Genomic DNA, 19,818 nt, shown 5'->3' with positions numbered 1-19,818 from the left:
GTAGCAATTGTGGAAAACAGTTTGGAGGTTCCTCAAAAAGTTAAAAATAAAACTACCCTAGGATTCAGCAACCACACTACTAAGTATTTACCCAAAGAATACAAAAACAATCCAAAGGATACATGCACCCTGATGTTTATAGCAACATTAACTACATTAGCCAAGATATGGAAGGAGCCCAAGTATCCATTGATTGATGAATGAATAAAGAATATTCATGTGGAATATTATTCAGCCATAAAACAGAATGAAATCTTGCTATTTGCAACGACATAGATGGAGCTAAGAGTATAATGTTAAGCGAAATGTCAGTCAGACAAAGACAAATACCATATGATTTCACTATATGTGGAATTTAAGACACAAAACAAAGGAGCAAAAGGGGGAAAAGAGAGAGAGAGACAAATCAAGAAAAAAACTCTTAACTATATACAAAAAATTGATGGTTATTAGAGGGGAGGCAGGTGGGGGGATGGGTGAAATAGTGATGGGGATTAGAGTATATTTATCGTGATGAGCAATAGGTCATATATAGAATTGTTGGATCTCTATATTTATACTTATAACTAATATAACATTGTATGTTAACTGGAATTAAAAACTTTTAGAAAAGAAAGGTATACAAAGTATAATAAAATTGTAAAGTTATATAGTATATATTGTAGTAGGATTTACACACATATATATATATGCATATTGGCTTTGTTCTTCATCTTATTTTTTCACCTAACAATTATTATGGGGATTTTTTAATATATATACAGAGATGCCCAGTTATTTTAAGGATTGAATATTATTTCTTGTGTGGGCATAGCATAAAATATTCCATCAATCCCCTCCTGATAGATGCTTAGGTAATTACTTAATTCCCAGTCTTATAAACCATGCTGCAATGAATATCCTTATGTATACTTCCTTGTGAACGTGTATGAAAATCTTTGGATAATTTTCTAGAAATGCAGTTGCTGGTTTGAAAGGTATGTGACTCGATCATTTTTAATATTGGGCCATAATTTGAAGTAGCATTTATTTTAGATAACACAGCAGCAGAGGACATGTAGAATTCAGTGATGTTTTTCTATTTGTTAGCCAGATGGAAATCTCTAGATAGTGAATGAGACTCCCAGAGCCAAAAACTCTGCTGAGAGAATCTCACAAGTAGTGTGTAGCAAGGAGGAAAACTCATCAATGTGGATGTGGCAGAAGGGCCAGGACTCTTATTCTGATATTAACCAGGATTTTAATTTTGTAAGTTTTCTGAGCCATTACAGAAAGTCCTTTGTTTAAAATGTTTCAAAGCCAGAAAAAAAAAAGCATCATGTAGTTCAGAAGGTAGAGAAATTAGAAACATCTGGTAAATTTGGTTGCCGACATGGCTTGTGCTGACATGGAGATGTAATAACCAGGCGGTTGACTAGTCCAGTCTAATTTGGGTGAATAATATTTTCTCAGCAGTCTCCTGGCCACAAACTATCAAAAAAGCAATGGGAACATGCTGTAAAGTGCCTTGATGCCCAGAACAATTACACTCTGGAAACATTCTCTTGGCTGGCTGAAGGTGACCTATGACCATGGCTCAGTTCATTCCACAAACAGAATTAGTCACAGAGCACATGTGAAATAACACTCTTTGTAGGACTTTCTTGTGTTAACTTTCTAAGTGCATGATGCCATGATGGGTCTTCACACCTTGGAATGCTATTTATTACCTTACAGTAGCAGGGATGGAAAATAACACAACACTTTGCTTTATATAATTATACAAGTACCATTTTCCCCATGTTGTTATTGACTGTACTGTTTTCAGAGCTATCTTAACATATGAATGAGGCTGGTGTAAGAGTCTGAGTTTGACTTTAGTTGTAACATATTTTTACTATCTTAATATCATATGAATAACATGCAAGTAACTGTTGTCCTCAGAAACATACTGATAATCAGTTCAGCTCTGCACTTATGTGTCTTTCTGATCCCTTTCTGATCCCTCTCTGATCTCATGAGAGAAAATTTATTACTTCGCTTTCATGTAATTCGTATGTATTTCAAACATAATCCAGTTGATTTACTTGTCACTTTGCACTTTAATTTATTTATGTACCTGTCTCCAGCTGGACGTCTGCTCATCAAAGTTAGGAGTATTTTATTTTGTAATGTAACCATGGTGACTGTCAGAGTGCCAAACTCATAATAAATAAAGAATAAATGTTTATAACATGAATGAATCAGTCAGCTAATCAGAGACCATGAGGTATTTTGATATGAAATCCACTCTAGCTACTAATCATTTTTCTCCAGTGGATACATTCTTCCATTTGGTTTCCTTAAAACTTTTTTACTAATCCATATTGTTGGGTGATTTTCCAAAGGCATCTGTAACTTCCTGATTAGGTACTCTGAAAGCATTGGCATATAATTCTGTAATTAGTCAGGATGGACCAATTTCGTGATGCCACTTTCAAAGACTTCTGAGAAGACTTCTGATGGGAAGAGTTAGTTTGCTCTAACTGAAAGTTAGTGTCTTGCTTTCTACTATACCTGGACATTATAACCTAAGAAATATCCAAAGTAGCTGGTACAGCCACTCTGGAAAACAGTATGGAGTTTCCCCAGAAAGCAAAAAAATAGAGCAATTGCACTACTAGGTATTTACCCCAAAGATACAGATGTAGTGAAAAGAAGGGGCACGTGCACCCCAGTGTTCATAGCAGCAATATTCACAATAGCCAATCTGTGGAAAGAGTTGAGATGTCCTTCAACAAATGAATGGTTAAGGAAATGATTTGTATATACAATGGAATATTACTCAGCTATCAGAAAGGATGAATACCCACCATTTGCATCGACATGGATGGAACTGGAGGGGATTATGCTAAGTGAAATAAACCAAGCAGAGAAAGACAATTATCATATGGTTTCACTCATATGTGGAACATAAAGAATAGCGTGGAGGACCACAGGAGAAGGGAGGGAAAACTGGATGGGAAGAAATCAGAGAGGGAGACAAACCATGAGAGACTCTGGACTCTGGGAAACAAACTGAGAGTTACAGAAGGGAGATGGGTTGGGGGGATGGGGTAGCTGGGTGATGGGTATTAAGGAGGGCATGTACTGTGATGGGCACTGGGTGTTATACACAACTAATGAATCATTGAACACTACATCAGAAACTAATGATGTACTATATGTTGGCTAAGTGAACATAATGAAAAACAAAAACAAACAAACAAAAGAAATGTCCAAAGTATTGCATCAAATTAAAGAAACTTCAAAAAATATTTCTTATCAGGAATCTATTTTCTGAATTATTTGTAACCATCACCATCAAAGTGTATCCATCAAGCACTGGCATGTAGCTAGTACATCCCTGAGTACTGTACCAATTAAGTTGTCTATACAGACCCAGTTGATGCAACACACATTGTTTTTACAGTTCTTTTCAATTTGGATTTGGTATCCTTCTGATTTTGTCTAGAATTCTACTTTCTTAAAAGTTGAACATGATGTTTAGTTATTGTTTCTCTTTGTCACTTTTAATTTTCAACAATCCTTCCTAGTCCATTTGCTAAAAAAAGCATTTCCTTGGGCCCATTCTCCTTGCAGCTCCTGCCCTGCCCTTTCACGTTTATGTGGTCTAGCCTAATTTCATGTCAAACCTTTATCCTTTCTTTTGTAGGAAAATGGGTGTATTAAGGCAAGACACAATGATGTATAATATAGCTGTTGTAGTTCAAGACGACTAGGGGATGATTCAAAATATGAGAAGTTAAGATTTTATTCACAATAAAGAATGTTGGGATATTATGTTAGTAATTGAGTCCAGCTATGCTGTGTATCTTTGAGAAAATTATATAATATTTCCAAGTTTCCTTGTCTTTAAAATATGATGAATATTGGAAATGATTGAGTGTCTTGCATAGCTGAAACATAGTAGGCACTAAAAATGACAGCTAACAGCAGAATGTATAGCTGCAAAATATACTGGGAGAAGGGCGCCTGGGTGGTGCAGTCAGTTAAGCATCTGACTTGGTTTTGGCTCAGGTCGTGATCTCATGGTGGTGAGATCAAACCCTGCTTCAGGCTCCATACTCAGCTTGAAGTCTGCTTGAGATTCTCTCTCTCTCTCTCTCTCCCTCTGCCCCTTCTTCTCATGCTTTCTCTCTGTCTCTCTGTCTCTCTCAAATAAATAAATCTTAAAACAAAAACAAAAACAAAAACCACTGGGGGAAAGAATCTTGTCTAAGCTTGGTGTGTATATGTCCTGCATGCTGCTACTCCATGTTCATGTTGCCCACAGTAGGTCCTGCTAATGGCTCAGCACCTTTGCTATTGCTTCTGCTTGCAGCTTTGAGATTACTTATAAGTAGCCAATGCCAGGTAACCAAAGAAGGAAAATGAGTTGAAACCATTTTTTTAATCCCTCCTATAGTCCAGTCCTTTCATACTACAGAAAAGAAAACTGAGGCCTAGAGAAGTTACATGATTTCCTCAAGGTGATATACATTTAGTGAGCAGTCAGCACCTGTACTAAAGTCAGAACTTTTAATTCAGTTCTCCTTCATTGCAACATCGGCCTTTCTTGTTCACCTTCTTTCATCATAACCAGACTGGGATTCATTGTCAGTTGCCAATTTTTTTCTCAAGCAAATAAATTAACCCATTTTTTTGAACTAATATCTGCTGGTTTACATAAATGAGCCACACTGACCACTTTCTACTGGTGATTATATGTATTTTTTAAAAGCCATGGTGTTTGATTCAAACCTTCTGTTCGATTGGCTTTCAGAAAAGCAAAAGCCTGAGGGTCAGCAGATGTTGAAGGAGGTAAAATCCCAAGGTAAACAATTAGATAACTAGGAAGAGGTTTCCTAAGCAAGACTAACTCTAAACATTTTCCACATCTTCTCCTTTGATCATTTGACTTTTTTTTTTTCATGGTCTGTTACGGTATGCTGAAATTTTGGGTTTGAATCCTCAGAAACTGGCAACAGTTAAATTAGTCCCTTTTTTTTTTCTTACTGAGAACATGCTCATGCTTGCTAACAACTACCAAATTAATTTGGACTTACTTAGCCAAAGGAAAAACAGGATGAGAAATGACAATATGAAGTCTCTTTCTCATTGCTTATGCCTCCACCCCCACTGTTTTTTGTTTGTTTTAGTTATATTTTCAAATACTCTCTCATTTTCCCATGTTCTGCGTTCACTTAGAAAATCTTCTAATAGCACAGAGGACAAACAGGAGTTCCAGAAGTGCTGACTCATCACAGCAGAAGTCCAGTGGTTTGGCAGGAGACTTAATTTTGAAATGTTGAAATTGACCCTTTTAAAAATAAGTCCATGGCAGCAGATGTCACTGTTGGTCTATCTTAACTTTAGGGCACTTCTTGAGCAGTGTTTTCTCATGAGTATATGAGCCTCGGGATCCTAGATTTTAGGCAGCACAGTCTTGTGGGGACATTTCATGATGGTCTGTGGCACTAATGTAAGGGCCAATTTCTTCTTCCTGGAACCCAATTTAATTACAGAGTTTTTAATGTTATGATTGTGATTTTCTTTTTTTTTCTTTAAAGATTTATTTATTTATTTTAGAGATTGAGAGTGTGTGAGCAGGGGGAGGGGCAGAAGGAGAGGGAGAAAGAGAAGCTCAAGCAGATCCCCCACTCAGCACAGAGTCCAATATGGGGCTCCATCCTATGATGCTGAGATCATGACCTGAGCCAAAATCGAGAGTCGGATGCTCAACTGACTGAGCCACCCAGGTGCTCCCATTATGGTTTTCATACTAATGTCATTTGCCTTTTTTTAACAGAGATCTTTTCCTCTAGGTCCAAATTTTCTTTGTTTCTTTCCTCTTTCTCTGTGTCATTTCTTAAGCACGGAACAGCTTTCCTTTTTCTGCTCAGATATGCTAATTTATTCAAGTATAAATTTCCTTAATTCTTACATTCTCTAAGATACCTCCTTCAACATTAATTCTTTTGCTATTAACTCTGATGCAATTATTAACCCTTACTTTTCTGAATAAATAATTTGTGCCAGTTATTTAACTATTCTCTCAGTTCCATGTCCGCCTTTTTGACTCTGCTCTGTGATACTAGGACCCTGCAAATATCATTCCTCAGATTTTCTTGCCAGATTCTTGAAGGCATTAGAGGGATCTGGAAGATATTGGAGGGTGGGCTTTCTATATAATGAAAGAGGAGATAGATAGACTTTCTTACTGTTTTAAAATTTGTACTATTCCTCTTGGCCTCAATTCCAAAATGGCAGTTATTCTAAGCATCAGGTAGTGGCCCCAGCTTTGTAAGTGACTCCAGCCTCCAGCTGCTTTTGGCACTTCCAGAACTATCTTATTGTGTTCCCTCAGAGGTACCAGCAGCAGCCAGCCCAAGTCCCTTCTTTAAAGCATCAAATCTGGGGGCTCAATCTTGTAGCTCCTAGGTTCTGGTTATCTCCAGCTTTTCCCTTTTGGTACCCTAACCTCAGGCATTGTGGCTTCTTATGGAGTGTTCTATTTTTGCACATGCAGACCTCTTAACACCTGCAGAACCAATTTCCTCCACTGAGTTCCCTCTGTTGAGTGTGGGTTTCTATTTTCTTGACTTGTAAAAAAAAAATATATATATATATATATATATATAATATGGTCATATATATTTCAAATTATATTTAGTGTTAAAAATAGGAAAAAAGCAAATAGCAAATTCACTGCATTGTGTTTCTGATCTATATTTTAAGAATGCTTCCCTGATTTGAGCCTTCAGCATAAAATATATAGTGATGATTTTGACTACTTGATACGGGATGTGTTTTGTGAAATGTACATACCTCCTGACATGATCAAAGCAGAAACTGATGTTAACATTGATAGTAATTTTTCCTTGTGAAAACACCTAATCTTTGCTGATGGGATTCTAGATAGTTTTGACAATTACTAAAATCACTTGATAACTATTCTCTATCCCTGATCTAATTCGTACTTCATTATATGGAAAGCAAACCAAAGCCTGAAGAGATGAAGGAGCAAACTTAAGGACATACAAGAGAGTTGTTAGAAACCTAGAGCAGAACTCAATCCAATTTTCTTTCTTTTGCCTCAAGCTGCTTTTAGTTGCTCATGATTTTACACATGTCCAGTGCAAGGATTTCTTAGCATTTTGTAAGAAATGAACATAAATAAAGGAATTAATACAGGGTTTCTTTGGAATTAATCAGTTATATTAGTGTACCATGCTTAGAACTTTAATTTGGAGGGATAATGTTAAAGAAGTTGTTGCCTTTCTGTGAAAGTCAGTTACTTCTTTATACTACGTATTTATTCATTCATTCACATTCAGTCAACTAACACTTACTAATATGTACTAATGTGCATGTGTCAGTGTATTAGTGTCTTTTTGACTGTTTTAGATCTTTCAGCATCCCCTCTTTTTCTTCACAGCACTGCTTGCATGAATTACGCTACATTAACTTATCATACTTTCTCAATTCTTTTCTCTTAAACCCCCTACAATCTAGTTTCTGCTCCTTTTCTATTGAAACAATCCTTGAATTCACCAATGACCTATCTATCACCAAATCCAATAAACACTTTTCTGCTTTTGTCTTGACCCACTTTCTGTGGCAATTGGCATTATTGACCAGTCCCTCCTTCCTGAAAACTCCCCTTTTCTTTTTAGATATTTTTCTAATAAGTTATCCTCCTACTCTTCCTATTGCTATTTTTCACATCTCCTATGTAGGATCTCAGATATCAGTGACCTTCACGACCTCTGTTCCTGGTTTTGTGCTCTTCTCACTATATTTTCTGTCCCATATGACCCTCTTCTGGCTCACCTTCTGACCTTCTACCATCATGTATGTTCTGAAGATTCCCAAATCCATATCTCTAGCCTAGACCTCTTTCCTAAGCTCCAGATCTTAATGTACAGCTGTTTGCTGGAAAGTCGCTCCATCCACAAATATCCTTGTTCCACCCATACCAAGGTACTCGCAGCTTTTGCTCTCATCATGTTCCATATCTCTGTATTCCACAATCTTCTCCCTATTTAGAATGCTTCAGTTCTTGTTCACTTTCTTCATATAGTTCATGCCTAACTCAGTTCTAATGTCTAATTTAAAAAAAACCCAACAACCTTATTTCAAATATCTCAGTTTAGATATCTTATTTGAAACAACTGTCTTAGTTAAAATATTTTTTTGGGAACATTCCTCCCTGATGCTCCATTGTTCATACTTCTTTTCTTGTTCATACCTTTCTTTTATTCATATCACAGTCCTAATGCTTGACTGTTACCATTGTTTTGCTTTGCTCCTTACTAGATTCTTTTGATAGTCTCCAAAGATGAGTGCCATCAATACCTCACCTTCCTATACATGCATGCTGCTTCTCACAGAAAGAGATGGAGTCTCTTTCCCCTCTTCTTGAATATGGGCTGTACTTTTGACTTGCTTTAGCCAACAGTGTGCGGCAGAAATACCATTCTGAGATTTCTTAGTCCAGGCTTAAAGGGGTTTAGAGCTTTCTTGTCTTTACCCTTTGCATCCTAATTGCCATGCTTTCAAGATGTTCAAGTTAAACATCTGAATGATCAGAGGCCATGTAGAGAGATACCCTGAAGGGTAAGAGGCTATCATGGACATTTCATCCCTAGCTGAGCTTCCAGTGAATGCAGCGGTATGAATGACTGTGTCATAGCTAGGTAGTTGCTCTCAAATCTAGTTACTTATCAGAATCATCTGGGGAGCTTTTCAAAATTATTGCCTCTTGGAGACTTTTATTTGATACATCTGTGTTAGAACCCAAATCTGTTGTTTTTTTTTTTTTAAGTAGGCTCCACACTCAGTGTGGAGCCCAACGTGGGGCTTGAATGCACAACCGAGATTAAGACCTTAGCTGAGATCAAGAGTCTGATGCTTAACCAACTGAACCACCCAGGCATCCCCAAAATCTATTTTTATAAAGCACTATGGGGCACCTGGCTTGCTCAGTCTGAGGAGTATGTAACTCTTGATCTCGGGGTCATGAGTTCCAGCTCCATGTTGAGTGCAGAGATTACAAAAAAAGAAAGAAAGAAAGAGGAAGAAAGAAAGAAAGAAAGAAAGAGAGAGAGAGAGAGAAAGAAAGAAAGAAAGAAAGAAAGAAAGAAAGAAAGAAAGAAAGAAAGAAAGAAAGAAGAAAAAAGAAAGAAAAGAAGTTAGGAAAGGCACTAAACATGTTTGAGTTTCAATTTCTCTACTTTCAAACTGAGGCTAATGTTACCTATTTTTTAAAAAAACACTAAGCTATGATCTAGATTTCTGATGCTACAAAGGGCTCTTTTGCATTGCTCAGAACACTTGTGAAGGTGGGTAGAAGATAGTCTTTTCCTAGTTAAAGAAGGGAAGTATATATTTCCCAGAGAAAGAGACAAGAATAATAGACTGTTGAAGCCATCTAGATTACCTAATTGAGGGGTTCACAAGCCTGTATGCAAATCAGAATTGTCTGGGAGTTTGAAAATGTCAATGTCAGCACCTAGTGCAGCACGATAACATCAGAATCTCTGGGGATTGGACACCAGCATCCATTGCAGACTAATCATATTAGAATCTCTGGGGGCAGGGCATCCCGTGTTGATTGAGAACGATCTTCAACAGAGTTTGGCAAACGTTTTCTGTAAAGGGCCAGACTGTAAGTATTTTGGCTTTGGTAATATTTGAAATATTATTGGCCATATGGTCTCTGTCACAGTGCTCAACACTGCTATTGTAGCATAGAAGTAGCCATAGATATGACATAAACAAATGAACATGCTTGTGTTCTAATGAAACTTTATTTATGGGCACAGATTTGAAACTAGTTTACTGACTAATGAACTTGAGCAAACAACACCTAATTTTTAAAAATTTCAGCTTTGTTGGGGTAAAATTGTAAGATACTTAAAGTGTACATTGTGGTAAGTTGATACACATATATATTGTGAAAGGATGTTTGCCTCCCTTTCTAGTTAATTAACACATCCATTGCTCCATGTATTTATCTTTCTTTTTCTTTTTTGGTGAGAACATTTAAGTTCAACTCTTATTAGCAAATTTCAATTGTACAAGTGTTATCAATGTATATCAACTATAATCACCATGTTTTCCCTGGCAACCACTTTTCTACTCTCTGTTTCTGTGAATTTGACATTTTCCCCATTTTAGATTTCACATATAAGTGATATCATGCAGTATTTGTCTTTCTCTGTCTGGCTTATTTCACCTAGCATAATGGCCTCAAATTCCATCTGTGTTGTCGTAAATGGCAGGACTACATTCTTTCTCACACAGCTAAATAATATTCCTTTTTGGTGTGTGTGTGTGTGTGTGTGTGTGTGTGTGTGTGTGTGTGTGTGTGTGTACATCTCACATCTACTTTATCCACTCATCTGTTAATGGGCACTTAGTTGTTTCCATATCTTGGCTATTATAAATAATGGTGCAATGAACATGGGAGTGCAAAGATCTTCTCAATATCCTGTCTTAATTTTCTTTGGAAATCTCTACTTTTAGGCTTATTCTTCCAATTTTTAAATATTGTCAACTAACTGAAAAAATTTTTTAAATGCTGTGTAAGTCAAACTAAACATGTGTCTGGGCTGGATCCAGTTACTGCATCTGTGGAGAGTCTGAGCAATGACAGAATCAAAGGAGAGTTGGGTGTGGAACCTGGAAGAGGAACTGCTTTGTCAAAGAAAGCACGTGTGAGGGAAATACCAAGAGTAAGAGAGAGATGGAGGATTGGGCTAGGGGGTAGAGCAGTGATGAGTCATTTAAGGAGTCAAGAGAGATCAGGTCTCCTTCCATTTTCATTTCTATTAAATGAAGGAATAACTTTTATTGGGATAATGCTAAAATATTTTATAATATTTTTTCTCTCATGTCTGTATCTTTATAGTTATTGTCAAGAAAACAAATAAGATCATATTTCTTCCCATCCCATAGATGATGGGAGCTGTTAAAAACCAGGTGGCTTATTATTCAGGACTTTAGGGAGTAGAGAAAGGAAAGAGTGGGGGAACTGGCTAGGATTAGAGAATAGGCCTTGGAGGTCTATCTGCAAGTAGAGTGGAATAGAGCTAGATGAGTATGGGGAGAAAATATACCTCAGGAGTGATATTCAATACTTAGAACAGAAAGAGAGAATTGGGATTAGACAAAAGTGGAGGATAGCCAGGAATCAAGTCCTGGTGGGCTGGGAGGTGTTTTGGCAGTGTTGGTCAAAGTAGTAGCCAAGGTGAGGTACTGAGCTGGGTGGCCAAGATCAGAGCCAGAACTATTGAATTCAGAGCCAGGGATCTGGAGGCAGTTTGGAAAGATATGCAAAGCAGACTATGCCACGAATATGTACCCCCTGGTTTGGGAGTTTTCAAGTGGGAAAATTGCTGAGTTCATAATACATATTATGTAACATAGTAATTCTTCTTAGGCTATTCTTTAAGTCAATGTTGAATTAAGAGTTAAACTAGATTTAAAATCTGGAATTTTGGTTAAAAAAATTAAAACATCCAAACATATCATCTTTCCAACAAATGTTTTTTAAACAGACCTTTCAGCCAAGTTGCCTAAGAACAACAGTTGACAAGAACTGCATGTCTTCAAACACTGTCTACGGCAGAATGGAAACAGGAACCTCCGGGAATATCTGTGAGTCATAAAATGTTGTAAGGAACTTTCCAAAGACATTTTCTTGCTAGGATGGAGAGTTCTAATCTCATATTGGCAGACTCTGTTGGCGACAAGGTACATTGCTTACTTTGATTCCTTTTCAGCTGTCCTTCATGACCTTGGTTTATCAAGTTTTTGATATATTGGAACAGAAGAGTTGCATAAAATTGCAAGATTGTAACCCCTTCTGTTCTTGTAGTCTCTTAAAAGAGATAAAAATCATGATCCTAATCTATGCTTCCTTTATGAGTATGTTTAAATCAGTTGTCTTTGAAGGAAGTAGTTTGGATTACTCCCACAATTTTGAAAGCTTATAGTAGTAGTAATTGAAGACATATGTTTTCTTTTAATTAAGAAAGGATGTCAAAAAACACTTCATAATGCTGCCGAAAGGGGTATTTCTAAGTGTGGTGTGCATGCATGCATGCATGCGTGGGGTCATTTAATCTAGTTTAAATATGAGTGTTTGAATTTGGTGAAATATAGACACAAATGCATATCCAACAAACATAGTTATCAATGTTAAGAAAAGACCAAAAAGGGGCGCCTGTGTGGCTCAGTCGTTAAGCGTCTGCCTTCGGCTCAGGTCATGATCCCAGGGTCCTGGGATTGAGCCCCGCTTCGGGCTCCCTGCTCGGCGGGAAGCCTGCTTCTTCCTCTCCCACTCCCCCTGCTTGTGTTCCCTCTCTCACTGTCTCTCTCTCTGTCAAATAAATAAATAAAAATCTTAAAAAAAAAAAAGACCAAAAAGTAGGCCAGAAAAAAAGAATACCCAATCCTTTGCTCATAAATTCAATCTAAATCTAAATTTTTGGATATTTGATGGAGTCTGAGTAATTTCTAAATTGATTTATTATTTACAGATCTTTTCTATTTTTATTTCATTTTTAAAGCAGAAATTCAAAAGGTTTTGACTATTGTAACTGTTCAATCACCACCCAAATCAATATGTAGAACATTTCTATCACCTAGAAAGCTCCCATGTGATCCTTCTAGTTATTCTTCTACCACCACTCTCCTCCAAACACCAGAAACAGCAGAGGTTAGTTTTGCATGCTCTTGGACTTCATATAAATTGAATCATACAGTATGTACTTTTTTGGGTTTTGCTTCTTTGACCCAGCATGTTTTTAAGATTCATCCAAATTGTTGTGTGTTTGAGTCATTCAGTCCTTTTAATTGCTCAGTAGTGTTCCATTGTATGAATGTATATACCACTGTCTGTTCTTTTGATGATGAACATTTGCATTGTTCCCAATTTTTGGCTATTATAAATGGGAGTGCTAAAACATTCTTGCAAAAGTCATTTTGTAATGTATGTTTTTATATCTCTTGGATAAATACCTAAGAATGGGATCCCTGCATCATAGGATTTTATAAGAAATTGCCAAACCACTTTCTAAAGTGACTGTATGATTTTACAATCTTACCAGCAATGAATGGAGTTCCATATCCTTGTCATCTTTTAGTATTAATCTTTTTTATTTTAACCTCTCAAGTGAGATTGAAATATTATTTCATTGTGGTTTTATTTGCATTTCTCTGATTACTAATGATGTTGAGGAACTTTCTGTGTGTTTATTGGTCATTTCTTTATCTTGCTTTGTAAAGTATCTCTTCAATTCTTTTCACCTATTTAAAACAATTTTTTAGGGGTTCTCTTTATATTCTAAGAGTCCTTTCAGATAATGTTTCTCCTAGTCTGGATCTTGTCTATTTATTTCCTTAATGGCTACTTTTTTTAGTTGAGGAATAATTAATCAGAAAAAGTTAATAATTAATTTAATTGGGAAATAATTCCAATGCCATAAAACTTACACTTTTAAAGTAAATCAATAGTTTTTAGTATATTCACAGCTGTACAACTATCAGCCATATGCAATTTTAGAACGTTTTCATAACTCCCCAAGTAAACTCCATGTCCATTAATGTTCATTCCTCATTTTCCTCTCCTCCTGTAGACCCTGACAACTGCTAATATAATATTTGTCTCTCTGGATTTGCCTATTCTGGACAGTTTATGTAATTGGAATTATATACAGTTGTACAACCTGGCGCAAATATGCAGCTTTTGTATGTGGCTTCTTTCACTGTGAACATGATTTATGGCTGAATAGTATTTCACCATATAGATATACCACAATTAAAAAATCTATTCATCAGTTGATGAATATTTGGATTGTTTCTACTTTTTGGCTCTTATGAATAATGCTGCTTTGAACATGTATGTACACGTTTTCATATAAGTGTATATGTCAGTTCTCTTGAATATATTCCCACTATTGACTGAATATGGTCCCCCAACATTCATATGTTGAAAACCTAATCCCCAATGTGATGGTATTTGGAGATGGGAGGCTTTGGGAGATGATTAGTTCATCAGGGTTGAGCCCTTATGATGGGACTCATGCCATAAGACATGAAAGAGCTTGCTTCCTTTTTCACTTTTTGAGGAACATCCATACTGTTCTCCAGTGTGGTTGACCAGTTTGCATTCCCACCAATAGTGCAAGAGGGTCCCCCTTTCTCCACATCCTCACCAGCACCTATTGTTTCTTGAGTTGTTGATTTTAGCCATTCTGACAGGTGCAAGGTGATACCTCATTGTAGTTTTGATTTGTATTTCCTTGATGATAAGTGGTGTTGAGCATCTTTTCATGTGTCTGTTGGTCATCTAGATGTCTTCTTTGAAAAAATGTCTATTTACGTCTTCTGCTCATATTGTAATTGGATTATTCATTTTTTTGGCTGTTGAGTTTTACAAGTTTTTATGTATTTTGGATACTAACCCTTTATCAGATTTTTCATTTGCAAATATCTTCTCCCATTCTGTAGGTTGCCTTTTCATTTTTTTTCTTTTAACATTTCAATGGGATAACTTGAAACTCTCAAAAATATGCAAACAAATAAGAGTAAATGATTTAGGAACAATCATTGCAACAATCATTGCATAGGAACAACACTCCAACACACACACACTTATACATACAAATGATTAAATGCTAAGTAGGTGGAAAATGTGAAGAAGATGTGGGTGTGGGGGTGTGTGTGTGTGTGGAGAGCTATAGAATTGTTTACAGCTGTGCTTTTCAAACATTTCTGCGAAGGATCACTAAGTGGGGAAGAAACATGGATGGTTGGGAGTAAGAGAGGAGTGACTAGGTGCAGACTCTTTCTTCAACATGTCATGTTTTATTTTATTTTATTTCACTTATTTTTATTTTTTTAAAGATTTTATTTATTTGAGAGAGCAAGTGGGGAGGGGCAAAGGGGGAGGGAGAGAGAATCTGAAGCAGACTCTGCACTGAGCGTGGAGCCCGATGGTGTGGGGGTGCTCAGTCCCATGACCCAGAGATCATGACCTGAGCAGAAACCAAGAGTCCAATGCTTAACCGACTGCAACCACCCAGGTGCCCCATGTCATGTTTTATTTTAAAAATTGATACAATTTTCATTTTACTTCATGCCATATCCATGTTTGTCTTGATATAAAAACAATAACAGGTAAAGTTATTTTATTTTCAAATTTGATTAAAATAGACATCTGAGGGGTGCCTGGGTGGCTCAGTTGTTAAGCGTCTGCCTTCGGCTCGGGTCATGATCCTGGGGTCCTGGGATTGAGCCTTGCATCGGGCTCCTTGCTCAGCCGGGAGCCTGCTTCTCCCTGTCGCACTTCCCCTGCTTGTGTTCCCTCTCTAGCTGTCTCTCTCTCTCTCTGTCAAATAAATAAAATCTTAAAAAAAAAATAGACACCTGAAGGAGCTATGTCATGTCTAGCCTTGCTTTTGAGTATTTCTTGGCATAGTAAATCATATCTTGGGGATTTACATACTTTTGTTTGAGAAACACAGATGTGTTATGATAAATAAATGAATCATAGTCAGGTGCAGCTTGTGCATTCGGAGGCAGTTGTTTTGATTCTGACAGAGGTTTGTTTGTAGGTAGTTAAAGCAGCTGTGTCAAAATTCCAGCCTATTCAAAGAGGTTGTACCAATAGAAACCTCTGAACCTCACTCTGTCTTTGGCTTCTCTTCAATCCCATCTCCTAGGGCTGGGAGAGAAGACAGAGTGATATTTGTTTCACAAATTAATTAAAAATAAAAGTCGGTGATAAAAGTTTAATGGTTTGATTTTTAGCTATTTTAAAATGGCACCATGTCAAAACAGCTTCATCAAAATATCATTTACCTGTCAGGTACAATTATTTGAAGGAGTTCATGGAGAATAATAAACTTTAGAAAAAACATGCTGTGGTGTAGAGTAAGTTTAAAGGGCTTCTTGTTGAGCCTATTTGACAAACTCATGGCAATTAATTAATCCACTTTTTTTGAAAAATTAAATAACTAGAAGAGGGAGGTGTATAGAGGGAATCAACTAATTCAAGGCTGGCATAGAAATCAAAGGCCAGAGGAAAGTGGGAAAGTGGGGAATTTAGTAAAATGGGTGGTGGAGACAGGTGGAACTCCCTAAACCCTTTGATTAGGTCATAAGTAATGTTACACAGGTTGACTCTGCTGGTGAGGAAAACTTAATTGGTACTTTTATGCCCTTATATTAGTTTGCTAGGGCTGCAGTAACAAAGTACCACAAACCAGGTGGCTTAACAACAGAAATTTATTGTCTCACAGTTCAGAGGCTGGAAGTCCAAGATCAAGGTGCTGGCAGGATTGGTACCTTCTTAAGGCTATAAAGGAAGGATCTGTTCCCCTCTTTTTGTCTTACAGATGATCATCATTATGTTCACATGGCATTCTCCCTATATGACTAAGTCTGTAAGTAAATTCCTCCTTTTTATAATGATACCAGCCACGTTGGGTTAGAGCCCACACTAATGATCTCACTGTAACTTAATTACCTTTGTGAAGATCCTCTCTGCAAATAAGGTCACATTTTGAGATCCTGGGGCTTAGGACTTTAACATACAAATCTGGTGGGGGGGCAGGGGCACAATTCAACCTCTAACACATCTCTTTATACTTTAACTTAATTTCATAAGTTAGCTCACAACAACTCTCTTCTCGGACACTGAGATGAAATGAAATATTAATGCAGTTTGAATTCAGCCCTGGCTGGGACCACTCATACCAGTGGTTGCAGACACAGTGCACTACTGTGGGTCAGATATAGGGTCTAGAATAAGAAACAATATGATGGTATCTCAGCTCTGTGTATCGTGCATCAATCTAGAGAGTTCAGGAGCTCTGAGGATAAATACATTTCCTATATTTAGTACTAAAGAGAAAACGTTTGTTTTCACTTGTTAGGAACAAGTGAGTGCTCATGTTTTTATTTCATTTGAATTAACAATCATATTTACTGCTCCTATATCTTGCTCAATCTAATAATCTCGGGCACTAGCTAATCAATTTTATAATTTATAAATTTCAGTTTGAGACATTTTGCATGTTGACACATAGCTGCTTTTAGTCACCTGCAAATAAGTTATATCTCTAATGTAATCCGACTAAGTCTGCATTTCAAACATAGAAATAATTCTCATTAACTTAAAGTCACCTAATTTTTGGATTACCTACTACTCTTTGGGATTATATATACCTTTCCCCACTCCATCAGTGTGGATGAAAGTGGATTGTTGGTATAAGTAATAAAAGTGGCAGATTAAATGGTTTGGAAAATGTGGTAATATGTAGAAATAAATTACTAAAACATTTTATGTATTATTTTAAATAAAGAATATTTTTAAGAGTCATTGCTAGACATTAAGAATGTGGATTCTTGAACTAGACAATCTTGGTTCAATCTTAGGACCTAACAGTACATGAAAAATGTTTATATGACCTGGCATAGGAAGCAGTCTAGATGTGTTAGCTTTTTTTTTTGCTATCGGATAACAAAATATATTAAAAAGCAATAACATGGAATAACACCAAAACCAAATGAATATTTCTTATAATTTATATGGAGACAATAATGCTAGAATAATTAAAATTACTTGAAAATCTCATTCCTAATAAAATTCTAGATTAGAAAATTGATATTTGAAGCGTTACCAGTAGGTATATGCTATCCATAAAATAATGTTAATGACTTGAACTCTATGACATTTTGATTACTAGAGAACACCATGCAGATTAGTGTGTCATTCTCCAGAAATGACTTTGTGAGTTCTTTTTTTAAAAATAATATACATTGGGCTTTATATCAAGGCTACTAGAAATAAGATTATAAATAATCTCTCTGTATTTTCTGAAAAACCACTATTTTTGGTTCTCCCTGTGTAACATTCACTTGATATAGCCCTTTAAAAAAATATTAATAGGGAAATGGTTCTTTTGCCTGACAAACTTCTCTGCTTCCTTTTATAAGAAAACAAGAATGATTAAGCCCATCATTTCTCTTTTTGTGCCTTGTAAGACACAAAAATTGCAATGTGTTCAAAGAACTACTTTCTTTTCTTTCTAGTTACAGAGAAATACTATTTTTCCCAGTCACCTTGTATCTGGGTGAGAGTGTATGACTAGTTCTGGTCAACAGAGTATGAATGGATGTATGCCAGTTCTAGGTTTGGCCTTTAAAAACTCTTCAAATTTCCAAATGCTGTCTCTATGCTTGTGACCTGGTTAAATGCAGTAGTTTGACAGAAAGACCCTTTCTAAGGAAGGGCCTGGAAGATGGTCTCATTACAAGGTGAAAGAAATTCTGATCGCCAAGACACTACTTGAAGGAGAGGTGCCCCAAAGAATCCCCTCAGAAATATACACATTGGATTTTGCACGACAAAGCAACAACAAAGAAACTAAAAAGACTCCCCCTCCTCCCTCAAAAAAAATCATATATTGGTCCTGGGTCACTGAGAGATTTTTTTTGGTTGCTTGTTAGGTAGCACCCGGCATATACCTTGGCAGCCAAGGTGTTAAAAATGTGCAGTGATAGGAATTTATTAGTTTTGTTTTTGCTTTGTGTACTAAATTTCTCCTTCCTTTCCTCCTTTTCTTCCTTCCTTCCTTCCCTTCCCTTCCCTGCCCTTCCCCTTTCTTTCTTTTTCTTTCCTTTCCTTTCACTTTTCTTATTAAGTATAGTTTACAGATATCATTATATTATTATATATTATATTAGTTTCAGGTATACAACATAGTGATTTGACAGTTATATACATTAGGAAATGCTCACCACGGTAAATGTAGTTTTCACCATACATATCATACCTCAACCACCAGACAAAGTTATTACAGTGTTATTGACTATATTCCCTATGCTGTACTTTTCATCCCTCTGATTTATTTTTTAACTGGAAGTTTGTACCTCTTAATCCTCTTCATCTATTTCATCCACTTCCCCATCCCCTCCCCTTTGGCAATCACCAGTTTGTTCTCTGTATTTATGAGTCTGTTTCTGATGTCGTTTTTGTTGTTGTTGTTCATTTGTTTTGTGTTTTATGTCCATATATAAGTGAAATCATCTGGTATTTTATGTGTTTTTTGGGATGAGGTTGAGAGGGATGTAGAGTGGGTTGCTGGCTCCTGAAATTCAGACTTTTGGTACCATAGCATGTTGCCCATTGTCCTAAAATGCTGCTATGAAAATGGTTTCTCTTAACTTCAGGGAAGCTTTCAAGTTCTAAATATTAGTGTATAATATTTCAGGAGATTTCATGGCAAAAGTTTAAATCTTAGAATCGTGATTTATGGGAAAATCTCTGGGAAATTTCAACATTTAATAATTTGGATAGGCAAATACCTCTAAAATATACTAAGTTGATTAACATCAACTAATTAAATTAAAATGGATCTTCAGTGAACTGTTAAGTTTAGGATATAGGGAAATGGGACGTCCATTATAAAATTACTAGGTTAGGTGAGGAATTTAGTACCAAATTTTATTCAAATAAAATAATCTTCTCAATCACTGGAACATAATGTCATGAACTTCAATTTTAGCTTGATCACAATGTAAGTTCTGTCATATATAGAATCAAAATCTTATTTGTGTTTTAGTTTCTGTTTTTCTCTGATTTAGGTATGGACAAATACAACACAAAGTTCTTTCCTCCAGAAATCCCTTCTCCATGTATTTTTAGGACTTACTTAGCTTTTCCATGAAACAAAGATTCAACAAATTAAATCTTATGGAGAATATCTTATTTTGTTGTTTCTTCTGGATTTGAGGAATTTT

The 19,818-nt window shown here is 36.3% G+C and overlaps 1 protein-coding gene across 1 annotated transcript in view; it reads left to right on the top strand.

Moving 5' to 3' along the window:
- The window catches only part of COL5A2 (collagen type V alpha 2 chain), a 373,443-nt gene that overhangs the window by 94,685 nt on the left and 258,940 nt on the right, over positions 1–19,818 (top strand). Inside the window, exon 2 of the mRNA XM_027590567.1 lies at positions 11,565–11,664. The gene's annotated coding sequence lies outside the window, so the exon portion shown is untranslated. The remainder of the gene's footprint in view (positions 1–11,564; positions 11,665–19,818) is intronic.

This window comes from Zalophus californianus, chromosome 3 (genome assembly GCF_009762305.2).
Source record: "Zalophus californianus isolate mZalCal1 chromosome 3, mZalCal1.pri.v2, whole genome shotgun sequence".
NCBI lineage: Eukaryota > Metazoa > Chordata > Mammalia > Carnivora > Otariidae > Zalophus > Zalophus californianus.
Note: the sequence above shows the minus strand (reverse complement) of the source record. Positions and strands in the feature narration are given on the sequence as shown.